Raw genomic sequence first — 15,754 nt, 5'->3', positions numbered from 1 at the left:
ACAAAACGGTCCGATCGGACACATTCCGTCGGAATCTCCGACCGTGTGTACAAAGGCTAAGGATGTGGAATGAGAAAGTGAATGAAGTGCCTACCACAGAGGAATTCTCAAGAAGTAAAGCAGACCCCTGTCTCTACTCCAAGAATCAAGGAGACAGATGGATATCCAGCCTTACCTATTGTATGTCAATGACATTATAACCTGTTTTGAACAAGAAGGGCATTATTTTTACAAGCTGAAAGAAAATTTTGAAATAAAAAGAACTTGGGAACATTAGCTACTATCTGGGAATCGAAATAGAGAGAGAAGAAGATGGAAGTTATCTTCTCAATCAATCTCAAAAAATCTCAGAAATCTTGGAACAATTCCATATGCAAGATACAAAAGGAAGTGAAAACCCCCATGGAACCAGGCTATCAAAAAGAGCAATGAAGCAGAAAACTTGCTATCGAACAATGACATGTATTGCAAAGCAATCAATAAGCTGCTATATGTTGCCACTGTGACAAGACCAGACATGGCCACAGCAGTGGACATACTATGCGATATGGATTAGTCAACTTTTTGTGGACATTGGGATAGACATGTCAAAACCAATTCCCATTTTTGAAGACAACCAGGGAAGTATAGGGCTTATGCAATCAGAAAGGTTCAATCCTAAAACCAAACACATCGACGTCAAGTATCTCCTACTGAAGGAGCAAGGTGTTAAAAAGTGCCAAAAAAAGAAAAAACGACAGGAGACAGTTTTTGACAATTTCTTTATTTAAAAAAAAAAGTGTCCCGTGATGTAAATTCATCTTCAATCACGGCACCCACACACAAAAAAAAACAAAAAAAAAACCTCTGCCTCGATGGGAGGGGTCCTGCCGACTGCTGTCTCTTGGCTTTAACAGCTGTTATATAGGCAAAGGGAGCGGGGTCTCCCGTTTACATCACCGGGTGGCCCGGCCCTTGCCTATATGAAAGCTGTCAAAGCCAAGAGACAGCAGTCAGCGGGACGCCTCCCATCCAGACAGATCTTTTTCTTTCTTTTCCTAGTATGTTTTTTGGAGGGGGACCCCACACTGTTTTTGTCCCATTTTTTTTATTGCCAGAAATTATTGTGTTTACATTCAGCTGTCAACCGGTAACCCTGCTAACCGCTAATCGTCAATTAAGGATATTTTTGCTGGCTGTACTGGCCTGGTGACACTGGGACTGGTGTTACAGTGATCAGAAACTGTTGCTGGCTTAAACTAGTCTAGCAACACTGGGGCTGGTGTATCAGCAATCAGGAACACTGTTGCTGGCTTCATTGGTCTGATGTCAATGGGACGGGTATGGTGGCAATCAGGAACACTGTTACTGGCTTCATTGGTCTGCTGTCAATGGGACGGGTATGGTGGCAATCAGGAACACTGTTACTGGCTTCATTGGTCTGATGTCAATGGGACTGGTATGGTGGCAATCAGGAACACTGTTGCTGGCTTCATTGGTCTGATGTCAATGGGACTGGTATGGTGGCAATCAGGAACACTGTTGCTGGCTTCATTGGTCTGATGTCAATGGGACTGGTATGGTGGCAATCAGGAACACTGTTGCTGGCTTCATTGGTCTGGTGTCAATGGGACTGGTATGGTGGCAATCAGGAACACTGTTGCTGGCTTCATTGGTCTGATGTCAATGGGACTGGTATGGTGGCAATGAGGAACACTGTTGCTGGCTTCATTGGTCTGATGTCAATGGGCGGGTATGGTGGCAATCAGGAACACTGTTACTGGCTTCATTGGTCTGCTGTCAATGGGACGGGTATGGTGGCAATCAGGAACACTGTTACTGGCTTCATTGGTCTTATGTCAATGGGACGGGCATGGTGGCAATCAGGAACACTGTTGCTGGCTTCGTTGGTCTGCTGTCAATGGGACGGGTATGTTGGCAATCAGGAACACTGTTGCTGGCTAAATTGGTCTGATGTCAATGGGACGGGTATGGTGGCAATCAGGAACACTGTTACTGGCTTCATTGGTCTGATGTCAATGGGACGGGTATGGTGGCAATCAGGAACACTGTTACTGGCTTCATTGGTCTGCTGTCAATGGGACGGGTATGGTAGCAATCAGGAACACTGTTACTGGCTTCATTGGTCTGCTGTCAATGGGACGGGTATGGTGGCAATCAGGAACACTGTTACTGGCTTCATTGGTCTGATGTCAATGGGATGGGTATGGTGGCAATCAGGAACACTGTTGCTGGTTTCACTCATTTTGGCTACTGGCTCTGATGTGGCAGCAATCAGGAACACTGTTGCTGACAGCTGGTGTGGTGGTGATCAGGAACCCTCTTGCTAATTTAAACTGGTCTGGTGGCACTGGGACTTGTGTGGCCATGATCAGGAACGCTGTTGCTGGCTGCACTTGGTCTGGTGACAGTTGAACAGGTGTTGCAGCAATCAGGAACACTGTTGATGGCTGCACTGGTCTCGTAACACAGTACAGGTGTGGTGGGGATCATGAACACTGTTGCTGGCTGCACTGGTCTGGTGATACTTGGGCTGGTGTGCCAGTGACCAGGAACACCTGTACATCGCTGCATCCTGGCTCTGCATACCTCCTGTGCCCATTATGAAGGATTCTTGGTAAAATGCACATCTCTAAACTCTGCAGACCCCCTGGGCCCATTATGAGGGTTCCCATCAGTCCTCCTGGGGATCCCAACTCTACACACCTCCTTTTCCTATTATAAATGTAGCCAGGAGCAGGCTACGGTTATCTGACTTTGCAGACTTGCCTCCTGTTGTTTCAAACTGCTCCTGTGTCCTCCCTAGTGCTGGGCTTGGATCACTGACCTCACATTTTGGAGTACAGAGGGAAGAATTGTGGGAGCTGTAGGCTTCTGAATAGGCATCACTGAATTGCAGAACTGACTATGGACTACATTTCCCAGAAAGCCATTCACCCCAGGGGAGATTTGTGGGAGAGACTATAAAGGTATCCGCTCACCAGACCCACGCTCTCTTGCTTCCTGGATCCCATCGCATGAGCACCATCTCGCCGCTTTGTGAGGGGATCGCCACCTACCACGCGATACACAGCCTACAGCTCCAGTCTTAGAGGGTCCGGACATTGCCCGCTTTCTGCAGGATACTCTGCAATAGCGCTGAACACCGTGGAACTGGCTGGTTCACTGAGTCAGCAGACCGATCGCCATCTCTGCCTTTCCGCAGCAAGGAGAATCGTTTGATCGTTCCCCCGAGGGGAAGCAGCCGAATGCTGTCAGGATTTGGGAGGGGTCCTTTGCCCACAGATTCTATTGCCTTTCATACATATCACACTCGGAACACTGTACAAAGACAACTTGTACCCCGAGGGCCCCATGCCACTAAGGGGCCCCATCAGGGTTGCCAGCCTCGATATAACCAGGGACAGAATGTGAAAATCTGTGTTATTTTTTAAATCCCAAGGTTATAGCTGCCCCGCCTCTCCAGTACTTTTTAGGTGTGTATACTGTGTTTGTGTATATTGTGTGTCTGTGTGTGTATACTGTATGTGTGTGTGTATACTGTGTGGCCCTATAATCTAATCTATTGCCTGGGGGCCCCATAATCTCCTATTGCCTGGGAACCCCATAATCTCCTATTGCCCGGGGGCCCCATAATCTTCTCCTATTGCCTGGGGGCCCCACAATCTTCTCCTATCACCTGGGGGCCCCATAATCTCCTATTGCCCGGGGGCCCCATGAGTTGTCAGTCCACCCCTGCTTGTACCTCATAAAGGATTGTTATTAGACAGAATTGGCTATCCTGCCTTGTTTATCATCACTTTACCACATTAATGAATTCTTGGTTATGAGCTCCAACTTGCCGGTGAGGATAGTGCAAGTCCTTGCTTATAGAACATCATTGTTATTGCTCTTAAAGGAGACACGTTCCTGTTATCGATGGTACATTATCTCTCATCAGGATTAAATGTATTATAGGCCGGCCCGAGGTTCCTTTTTAGTTCAGAAACATTTCCTTATATATGGCGAAACATGTAGGGAAAGATTGATCAGACAGAATCTAAAGGCCGATACCATCTGTGCCCAACATGCTCTATATCTAAGGCTGTCTGATAACTGGATAGATTATATACATTGTATGTTTTAGTGTGTAATTGTGTCTTTGTCTATATTGGATTTATATTGTCTATTGTATTGTTATACTTTTTTATCCTGTGTGATATTTATTAAAAATTGTGATAATATAATCTATGGTTCTTTTTCTATTTTTTTCTATTCTTTTTTTTTTTCTCTATTCTTCTTTTCTTTTGAATCTGGCACCGCAATAATCCCTTTTCTCCCCGGTTGCGCTCTTTTTCTTTTCATATAATTGGGGGATGAGGTGCAGTATTTGCTAATTGATTCCTTGCCACGCACAACCACACAATTTCCTTATATACATCAATAGCTTCCCCAAGGGTCTCATTTGTGACTGTGTGTATTGTTAGTATCCACTTTTCATTACTAACTGTTATTGTGGCAAGCATTATTTCAACCTAGTCTTGGCTATAACCAGGACTGGGCTCACTAATCGTTCACTTAAGTCTCTCTTCTTAAATATGTAAAATCAGAGATTGTTGAAACTACTAGCATTGTGTCCGTGTGTCATTTAAAGCTATACTCAACATGTCCGAACCTAGAGTGTCAGCGGGGCTGGAAAATTCACAGGGTCGTGACTGCACAGGAGAACATGCATTACCAAGCAACCCCCTAGGGGGGCAGTGCTACATAATGATTCCCACCAGTCCTCCACGGGGTTTTCCCAAATCTACATACCTCCTGTGCCAATTATGAGGGTTCCCACTAGTCCTCCAGGTGGGTCCCAACTCTGCACACTTCCTGTGCTCAATATGAAGGATTCCTGCCATAATGCAAACCTCCTGTAAACTCTGCACACCTCCACTGTCCATTATGAGGGTTCCCACCAGTCCTCCAGGGGGTCCCAGCTCTGCACACCTCCTGTGCTCATTATGAACCGTTTCCATAATCCCTACACATCCGTCTCTGCAACACAGCCTTTTTTTTTTTTAATAAATACAACTCTTTAAAAATCGAAAGATGGTGACAGGACAGAAAAGAACCCACCCAAAGTAAATATCTAAAATAACTTCCTAAGAAAAAGTTTTTCTGCAAAATCTTACATGCCAAAGACTTTTTTGTGTATCCGGCATAATTTAAGTATATCGTTTTTTTGCTGTAATCTGTATATCATACTCGGGTACAAATGTAAAGCCTGGTGCCATTGAGCTAATGAGCAAATCCCATCCTGAAGTTTGAAATACGCAACTCTGGATAAACCACAGGACTTTTACAGGTCTCATGCATTACTATTTATTATGAATAAAACTATATATATTTAACCACTTCCCACCCGGCCAATGCACATATACGGCCGGGTGGGAGCCGTCTACTCCTGATAGGACGTTTAGGAACGTCCATCAGAAGGAGCGGGATCACGCGCGCGCGTGCCCGCGCAGCGGCGCGATCCCGATGCGCCCGTGTCACCCGGACACGGCGCATCTCAGATCGGCAGGAGGGCTCTGTGATTGGCCCTCCTGATCACATGACGGCCGTGTCCAATCACGGCCGTCATGTGATGTAAACAAACAGCCGGTTGCTAGGCAATCGGCTCCTCCTCTCCTCACACAGAAGTCATCGCTGAGGAGAGGAGAGCAGATCGCTGCAGCCGGCTGATGATCAGTGAGTATGAGCTGTTTTTTACAGCTTTTTACTCACTGATCACCAGTCTAGTGTAATACACACATGTCCCCACACAGTAAACACACCACACAGTATAAACACAATGTCCCCACACATGTCCCCAAAACATACATGTCCCCAAATAATAAAAACACATGTCCCTAATAATAAAAACATGTCCCCCACATATGTCCCACTAAAATCACATGTCCCAATGATTATCTGCACACATATGTACGTGATCACCTGCACACATATGTACATGATCATTTGCGTACATATGTCCGTGATCACACAAACCAATTATTATACACTTAACGGAATTTTTTTACCAAAAACATGTAGCAGAATACATTTTGGCTTAAATTTATGACAAAATTTGATTTTATTGGATTTCTTTTAAAATAGAAAAAAGAAAATGTTTTTTTTTCCAAATTTCCGCTTTTTTTCGCTTATATCGCAAAAAATAAAAAACGGAGTCGTGAATAAATGCCACCAAAATAAAGCTCTATTTGTGCGAACAAAATGATAACAATTTCATTTGGGTACAGTGTAGCATGACCGCGCAATTGTCATTGAAAGTGCGAGAGCGATGAAAGCTGATAATTGGGCTGGGAAGGAAGGGGGCGAAAGTGCCCTGTATTGAAGTGGTTAATGATGACATAAAAGTAGAAAATTAAATAAAAAAATAAATACACAAAGCTGTTCATTATAGATATGCAGTTATATGCAAAATTTATGGGCAGTTCAAAAATAAAAATGATGTGAGTGAAGAACGCTTTCAGAAATAGAGGTGTTAATAGATCATTTTCATCAATGAGCAAAATGTAAAGTAAATGAACAGAAGAGAAATCCAAATCCAATCCATATTTGGTGTGACCGCCCTTTGCCTTCAAACCAACATCAATTCTTCTAGGTAGACTTGTAGACAGTTTTTGAAGGAACTCGGCAGGTAGGTTCTTCCAAACATCTTGGAGAACCAAGTACAGATCTTCTGTGGATGTCGGCTGCCTCAAATCCTTCTGTCCCTTCATGTCATTCCTGACTGAATTATTTTTTTTCATGTGATATTTATTTGCATGTGATATTAAGCAACAAAACTGAAAAACAAACCAAGACACGGCTGTTAAAGTTATTTAAAAACACCGACTGCAGTTTGTATGTTATCCACAAGGTGGAGAACTCACTTAGCGTCAGTGGAAAGCAGAGACAGGAAGTGATAGAAGATAGAAACAGGAAGTGATGGAAGATACAGACAGGAAGTGATGTCATCTGTAGACAGGAAGTTCCTAGAGAGAGCAGCGTTTTCAGGAAGTAGAGGGAGATATTCCTTCAACCGTGAGCAGAAGAGGTAATAAGAATTGTTTTACATTTATATCCAGTAACCCCCCCCCCCCCGTCATGTCTGTCCTCTTCCTCCATAGACACTGAGATGTGCTTTAAATTCGGCAGATTCTTCTACACAATTATAATATGTACACAACTGTCCATCCAGAGCCTCTGGTTTATAGACCGGATACATCCTAAATATAGAACAATTTATCCAACTGTCCATCCAGAGCCTCTGGTTTATAGACGAGATACATCCTAAATATAGAACCATGTATCCAACTGTCCATCCAGAACCTCTGGTTTATAGACCGGATACATCCTAAATATAGAGCCATTTATCCAACTGTCCATCCAGAGCCTCTGGTTTATAGACCGGATACATCCTAAATATAGAACCATTTATCCAACTGTCCATCCAGAGCCTCTGGTTTATAGACCAGATACATCCTAAATATAGAACCATTTATCCAACTGTCCATCCAGAGCCTCTGGTTTATAGACCGGATACATCCTAAATATAGAGCCATTTATCCAACTGTCCATCCAGAGCCTCTGGTTTATAGACCGGATACATCCTAAATATAGAGCCATTTATCCAACTGTCCATCCAGAGCCTCTGGTTTATAGACCGGATACATCCTAAATATAGAGCCATTTATCCAACTGTCCATCCAGAGCCTCTGGTTTATAGACCGGATACATCCTAAATATAGAGCCATTTATCCAACTGTCCATCCAGAGCCTCTGGTTTATAGACCGGATACATCCTAAATATAGAGCCATTTATCCAACTGTCCATCCAGAGCCTCTGGTTTATAGACCGGATACATCCTAAATATAGAACCATTTATCCAACTGTCCATCCAGAGCCTCTGGTTTATAGACCGGATACATCCTAAATATAGAGCCGTTTATCCAACTGTCCATCCAGAGCCTCTGGTTTATAGATCGGATACATCCTAAATATAGAGCCATTTATCCAACTGTCCATCCAGAGCCTCTGGTTTATAGACCGGATACATCCTAAATATAGAACCATTTATCCAACTGTCCATCCAGAGCCTCTGGTTTGTAGTCCAGATACATGCTGGACAGGAAGTGAAAGGAAATCTCTTCCAACCAGGACACAAAAGAATACCTTGAAAGAAGTCCTAACTCTTCCCCAGTCATCCCAAGCCTAAAATGAAGGATTTTTGTAGGAGTTGTTATTTACAGGGAATTTATGATGTCAGAACTCTGGAGGAACTCTGTGCAGACATTTTTCATACCAGTACATCCAGATAATTCTCAGTTTATTATCCGTCTACAGAGAGGAGAGTCCTGTATAGATCACATGACCACATGGAGATGGCCCAAAATCACACGACTGAAAGGATATGGAACCTCACACTGGAGATCATCTACCTACTGACTGGAGAGGTGAGGAGGATTCTGGGAGTGTTCAATCATTCTTGACTCTATTAATAAAACACAGACCTGCTTTGTTAGGTGAGGAGGATTCTGATATACTATTTATTGATGTATATTACAGGACTGTACTGTAGTTATGAAGTCATCTATTGAGAATAATATAGGAGGAAGTAAATGCTTGTCCACAAGACAAAGAGAAAGACAAGACCCCATCACCATGTATCCACCACCCCTCCTAACCCTACAGAAAAATAAGGAGAAGAAGATTCTAGAAGTCACCAAGAAGATGATGGAGCTGCTGACAGGAGAGGTGAGGAGGATTCTGGGAATTCTGGGACATTATCCAGTAACAGACAAGGGATGTGTCTGGATGGTGACTGTATCATTGTGTGTGTCAGGTTCCTATAAGGTGTCAGGATGTCACTGTCTATTTCTCCATGGAGGAGTGGGAGTATTTAGAAGGACACAAGGACCTCTACAAGGACGTCATGATGGAGAATCAGCCGCCCCTCACATCACCGGGTAAGAGGAGACTTTATTGTAAAGGAGAGAGCAGTACGGAGGCTCCACCTAGATCCCCCATCATCTGATAAACACATAGAAACAATGTATTCAGTCAGTGTGTGTGTTTCCTACAGATGGATCCAGTAATGGGAACCCACCAGAGAGATGTCCCCATTCTCTGTATTCCTGGGATTCAACACAGAACGGTCACACCATCCATAATTTATATACTTGTGTATATCCACACAGCTTTAAAAACAAGGCACCCCTTCCATATACGGATTTTTTTTATTTAGTTACTCGCAAAGTTTGCTTCTCGTGTACAAATTAGAGATCATCACATCCTTCTGTAAAGGAAATACTGAGAAACCTTAACTGTCAACAAGAACATCATCGATGTACCCACCCCACTACCCAATGTATCATGCATATTGTTGCCAACAAGTGAAGTGGGGACACTGTACACCATATGAAAGGTCCATCTCCATTCCTCAATATAACGTCACGTTCCCAACAAATGAGGAGGAGATACTGTACACCATATGAAAGGTCCATCTCCATTCCTCAATATAACGTCATGTTCCCAACAAATGAGGAGGAGATACTGTACACCATATGAAAGGTCCATCTCCATTCCTCAATATCATCATGTTTTCAAGAAATGAGGTGGAGGAAAGTCCATCTCCTTTCTTAATTTCCAACATGAAAGTGATTCAATAAAACAGAAAATAAACTGTCCATCGCACCAAACACAACGAGAACATTTCTATTAAACTCTGTCGGAGAATTTTGCACACGAGAACAGAAGAGACATAGCACTGTGCACTTTGTGTTTGGAGCTCTGGACACTTTTGCTTGGTTTGTATTCATATTTTTCTCTTCTAATTGCCCCCAAATCCATGCCGGCGCTCTTATAGACTATTTGGTGAAGGACCAACATATATGACTCCCGAATGGAAGGTTATAACATTTAATGGTAAATTGTTTCCCAACAGGTGGACACAATGTCCGGAATACCTCTGAGGAACATCTCATTGTATCTCCAGATTATAAAGCAGAAGATAATAACATTGTACAATATTCTCCAGGAGGAAATCCCGTTACTCCAAATATACATCCCAGACCTTCCCAATTGGGGGGATCAATGGATCCCTCTAATCCTGAGGAATCTTCTGATGGATCACACACCAAGACTATAGGATCTCACACTACAGATACTTCAATAGATCCTTCTATTCCCAAGGAATCTTCTTCGAGCCATGAAGGAGTTCCCACAGAAGAGAGTTCATTGTCATGTTCAGAGTGCAGGAAATTGTTTGTAAAAAAATTGTTACTTCTTAGGCACAAGAAAATTCACACTGGTGAGCGTCCCTATTCATGTTCAAAGTGCGGGAAATGTTTTATTTATAATGGAGACCTTGTAAAACACCAGAGAATTCACAAAGGTGAACATCCCTTTTTATGTTCAGAGTGCGGGACATGCTTCAGTCAAAAATCTTCGCTTGTTATACACATGAGGATTCACACAGGTGAGCGTCCATATTTGTGTTCAGAGTGTGGGAAATCTTTCATTGCAAAAAAAAACCTTGATATACACCAAAAAATTCACACAGGTGAGCGTCCCTATTCATGTTCAGAGTGCGAGAAATCTTTCATTATGAAAACAAAACTTGATAGACATCAGAAACTTCACACTGGTGAGCGTCCCTATTCATGTTCAGAGTGCGGGAAATCTTTCATTACGAAAGCAGAACTTAATAGACATCATAAAATTCACACTGGTGAGCGTCCTTATTCATGTTCAGTGTGCGGGAAATCTTTCATAGAAAAAGAGAGCCTCGTTTTACACCAAAGAATTCACACTGGTGAGCGTCCGTTTTCTTGTTCAGAGTGTGGGAAATGCTTCATTCAGAAAGGACAACTTATTAGGCACCAAAGAACTCACACGGGCGAGCGTCCCTATTCATGTTCAGAGTGCGGGAAATCTTTCATTGATAAAATAGCTCTTTTTATACACCAGAGAACTCACACAGGTGAGCGTCCTTATTTATGTTCAGAGTGCGGGAAATATTTCATTTATAAAAGTGACCTTGTCAGACACCAGGGAACTCACACAGGTGAGCGTCCTTATTCGTGTTCAGAGTGCGGGAAATCTTTCTGTATTAAAAGAGCCCTTGTTAGACACCAGAAAACTCACACAGGTGAGCGTCCTTATTCATGTTCAGAGTGCGGGAAATCTTTCTTTAATAAAAGAGAGCTTGTTAGACACCAGGGAGCCCACACAGGGGAGCTTCCTTATTCATGTTCGGAGTGCGGCAAATCTTTCTTTAATAAAACAGACCTTGCTGGACACCAGAGGACTCACACAGGTGAACGTCCGTATTCATGTTCAGAGTGCGGGAAATGTTTTGGTCGCAAAAAAATACTTGTTGTACACCAGAAAATTCATACAAGGTAACAAACGCTTTCATGTTCATGATGTCTTGGGGGAGGGGTAACAATATTATTTTTCGTACCTGGAATGAATTCTAGTAATACGACCCACTAAACATACAGTGCTGCCTCGGCCCCCGCACTCACACAGATCACACCATAGAGCCAGGGCCGCTGATAGAGGGGGACCACCTGTCCTCTTGTAGGGGGCCCGAGCAAACGGGGTCCAAAAAAAGGGAGGGGGATTAGCGAGGGATGACAATTGTGTCCTTCTTCCTCCAGCAGCTGAAAGCTGGTCTCTTCCTCTCTCCCTGCTGGCAGCTTTCAGATGCTGGAGGAAGGGGGACACAATTGTCATCCCTCACCAATCCCCCTCCCTGTGTGGGCCCCTCTCCCTCTTGGGGAGTTTGTTAGCTGTGTAACTTTGGTTCTCTCCCCGCAGTTCTTCCCATCTCATCGTCTGATCCCGGAGCTCCGACTTGCCCAGTCTTTATCTTTTTTTTTCATCTCTCTCCCCCATTGCTCTGTCTTCCTGACACAGCCACAGCTGCATTCCCAAGGGGTGAAGAATTTACTGTTACTCCCAGTGGCAGCTGGTGCTGTATATTTTGAGGAGGGCAAACAAGACTCCCGCAGCTGCCCCCGCACCCCCTCCAGTTGGTCGCCCAGTCTAAATCACCCCCGTCTCTTGCTCGTCCCCCCCCCCCCCACCAGCCCCGCACTTACCCCATCTAGGTTCGCGGACAGCTTCGGCTCCTTTCTGCGTCTCCTCCTTGGCAGCAGCTTCACCCTGTGTCTCCAGCTTCTCGGCGGCTTCACCCTGCGTCCCCCCCAGCTTCACTGCAATTTACAGCTCCGCGGCTTCCCTCGGATATTTTATGTATACTGTACATTATTTTTTTATATTTAATAAAGTAAATTGATTGTTTTATAATTTAGTTTTACGTGCCATTAAAATCTACCCCCAGGGGGTTCCTGTTTTATGCAATTAATTTTGGATGTGGCACAACTATTCTACACAGCCCTGCCGTACCATACTATTTCTGTAACCAATCAACGGCCAGGCTGAGCGGTGAAGAGGATGTCGGGGGCGAGCGCGGGGACTTTTTGAGGGGTCAGGTAAGTAAAACGGGGGGGTATTGTCTGATGTTTTTTCACCTTAATGCATAGATTTACAACCCCTCAAAGAGGAAGTAAACCCTGATGCGTTTACTTCCTCTTTCATTCCCTGCAAAGGTAAAGCATAATGGACTACTATGCATCGCATAGTAGCCCATTATGTGTCACTTACCTGACACAGGAGCCAGCAATGTCACCGCTGTCCCCTGTAGTCCGGCGCATCCATCTTCTCGGTGGGTCTCCCTACTCCGCCGCTGTCATTCCGCGATGACGTCACTCCCGCGCATGCGCACGGGAGCCGCCACGCGCGGCAGATCGCCGTTGACGGGTGCCGCGCTCAGTGCGCATGCGCCGTAGACAGCGGTGCCTGTCTTTCGGCAAATATCTCCTAAACCATATAGGTTTAGGAGATATTTCTTGAACCTACAGGTAAGGCTTAATCTAGGCTTACCTGTAGGTCAAAGTTGGTTGTAAGGGTTTACAACCACTTTAAGTGGAAACATTTACAACCTCCTACAGTGAGTATGTGGCTTAGGAAAGTAGAGGAAGTAAACAGGATGGAAGATCTAGTCTAGACAACTAGGAAAAAAAGGGAAATTTAAAAATATGGTCACCATGGAACTGTTTTATTTCTTCAGAGTTAGGGAAAAAACGAATTGATACAAATTAACCAGTAGAGATCCACGCTATAGCCAAATGACGGCTACAGCGCGGACCTCATTTGCCGGGACTATGTCCATTGACGTCGTCCCGTGCACGAGCGGCCTGCGCGCTCTGTGATCGGCGAGTCTATGAGACTCGCCTGATCACGGATCGGAGCAAGGGGTCGATCCCGACCCCTTACCACGTGATCAGCTGTCAGCCAATGACAGCTGATCATGTGATACAATGGAGCCGGTAATTGGCTATTATTCCTCCTCGCGCTGACAGCGCGAGGAGAAAAAAAAGAGCGGATCACCGGCGGCCGTGATCGGGACATCAGTCCCGATCACGGTCAGCCCTGCCAGTGCCCACCTGCCAGTGCCACCTCATCAATAAATAAGTGTCCCCCGTCAGTGCCACCCAGCAGTGCCCACAGTGCCACCCAGCAGTGCCCACAGTGCCACCCATCAGTGCCCGCAATCTGCCTCAACAACAGTGCTGCATCCCAGTGCCACATATCCATGCCCATCATTGTCATCTACCAGTGCCCAGCAGTGCCACCTATCAGTGCCCATCAGTCCCATCTATCAGTGCCCCTTAGTGCCACCCATCCGTGCCGCCTTATCTGTGCCCATCAGTGCCGCCTTATCTGTGCCTATCGGTGCCACCTTATCTGTGCCTATTGGTGCCACCTTAACTATGCCTATCAGTGCCCACCAGTGCAGCCTATCAGTGCCGCCTCATCAGCGCACTTCAATGAAGGAGAAAAATGACCTGTTTGCAAAATTTTATAACAAACTATTAAACGTGATTTTTTTTTTTTGCATCTTTTTTTGTTTGTTTAGCAAAAAATAAAACTCCGAGCTGTAATTAAATACCACCAAAAGAAAGCTCTATTTGTGGGAAAAAAATGATAAAAATTTCATTTGGGTACAGTGTAGTATGACCGCGCAATTGTCATTCAAAGTGCATCAGCGCTGAAAGATGAAAATTGGTCTGGGCAGGAGGGGGGGTTTAAGTGCCCAGTAAGCAAGTGGTTAAAGAGGAGGAGGGGTAGTGGAGGGAGGGAGAGGCACGAGGGGAGGGGTGAAGAGGGAAATGAAATTGGGTTTTTTTCTTTTCTTTTTTTTTTTTAGTTTTGGGAGGGGGGTAAGGAAAGGAGGGGGAAATGGACTATAAATGGGGGAAGCGTCCTCCTCCTGATGCGGCAAGGAGTAACAACATGGAGGGCGGAAATGAGAGAGTAAGCCCTTGTACACACGGTCGGAGATTCCGACAACCAAATCCGTCGGATTTTGTCCGAAACTGTTGCATACACACAGTCGGACGAAGCTGTCGGAAAATCTGATCGTTCAGAGCGTGATGACGTTATTTCGTTACGACGGGACTACGTTCACGCTAGTAGCCAATAGCTGTGGTGTAGGAATTTGATCTGAGCATGCGTGGCACTTGGTCTGATCGGAATTCTCTACACATGATCGGACAAGGTCCGATCGGATCATGTTGTCGGAAAATTTTACCGACAAGTTGGAAAACTTGGTCCGTCGGATACTCAGACGGAAGCAGTCCGATTGAGACCACACACAGTCGAATTATCCGACAAAACGCTCCGATCGGATACATTCCGTCGGAATCTCCGACCGTGTGTACAAGGGCTAAGATGACTCTTCTTATTTCTATGTCTTCTTTGCCTCTTTTGTGGCTTCCTTATGTTTATTTGGGTTCATTCTTTTATCCATCTTTATTGGATAGTATATTAGAAACAGAAAGGAGCAGACGGAATGGAATGTAACGAGTTATTATCATGTTTTTTTTTTATTTCTTGTCTGGCTGTATGTGCAGAAATGGAATGTAATATACAGAAGGATTGTTCATTTTTCTCCTGTTATAAAAATAAAAATAAAGAAATTATAAAAAATAAATAAAACATTTCTGTCTCTTCATGTCACCCCTGACTGAATTTCTTTTTGCATGTGATATTTATGTAGCGCACTACTCCCTTGGGAGCTGCTGGGTGTGTTCATACCTTTCTGTTAACTGCGTCCGTTCTTCCACCCCTGCACGAATATCACAACGCAGCAGACGGTCTATTAACCACTTTGCGCCCGCGCTATAGCCTAAAGACGGCTCTGCAGCGTGGATGCTAACTGCCGGCGTCCCTGGACGTCCCCCCTTTAACTTCCCCTCTGCGCGCCGCCGCGGGCACACATCGGGGAAGTTCTGTGCTGGCCGTGTCCCCCAGACACAGCCAGTCACAGATCGTTGTAAACGGCCAATCAGAGCGGCCGTTTACAGCGTGATCGGCATGCCCGATGAGAGATGATCTCATATGTAAACATATGAGATCATCTCTCATCGCCGGCTTTCCCTCCTTACACAGACAGCGTGTGAGGAGGGAGAGATGAACCGCTGCATCTCTGCAGCGGTCAGTGTAAAAAATAAATAAAAAAAATTAAATAAAAATACAGTGCCCATCTGTCCCCACTGCCACCTGTCCCCACTGCCCCCACTGCCATCTGCCCCCACTGCCACCTGTCATCAGTGTCATCTGCCCCCACTGCCACCTGTCATCAGTGCCATCTGCCCCCACTGCCAC

The 15,754-nt window shown here is 44.9% G+C and overlaps 1 long non-coding RNA gene and 1 pseudogene across 1 annotated transcript; both read left to right on the top strand.

Annotated features, from left to right (window-relative positions):
- Positions 1-6,991: 6,991 nt before the first annotated feature.
- On the top strand, positions 6,992-8,717 carry LOC143956408 (uncharacterized). Its single transcript, XR_013269907.1, has 3 exons — positions 6,992-7,069; positions 8,360-8,469; positions 8,582-8,717. It is a non-coding gene; the product is annotated as an uncharacterized LOC143956408 (long non-coding RNA).
- Positions 8,718-9,168: 451 nt separating this feature from the next.
- LOC143956398 (uncharacterized) overlaps positions 9,169-15,754 on the top strand; it is a 33,095-nt pseudogene continuing 26,509 nt past the window's right edge.

The sequence above is a fragment of the Lithobates pipiens genome, unplaced genomic scaffold (genome assembly GCF_037356315.1).
Source record: "Lithobates pipiens isolate NorthernLeopardFrog02 unplaced genomic scaffold, aLitPip1_a1.2 Scaffold_35, whole genome shotgun sequence".
NCBI lineage: Eukaryota > Metazoa > Chordata > Amphibia > Anura > Ranidae > Lithobates > Lithobates pipiens.
The sequence above is the reverse complement of the archived record's forward strand: the minus strand, read 5'-3'. Positions and strand labels throughout refer to the sequence as shown.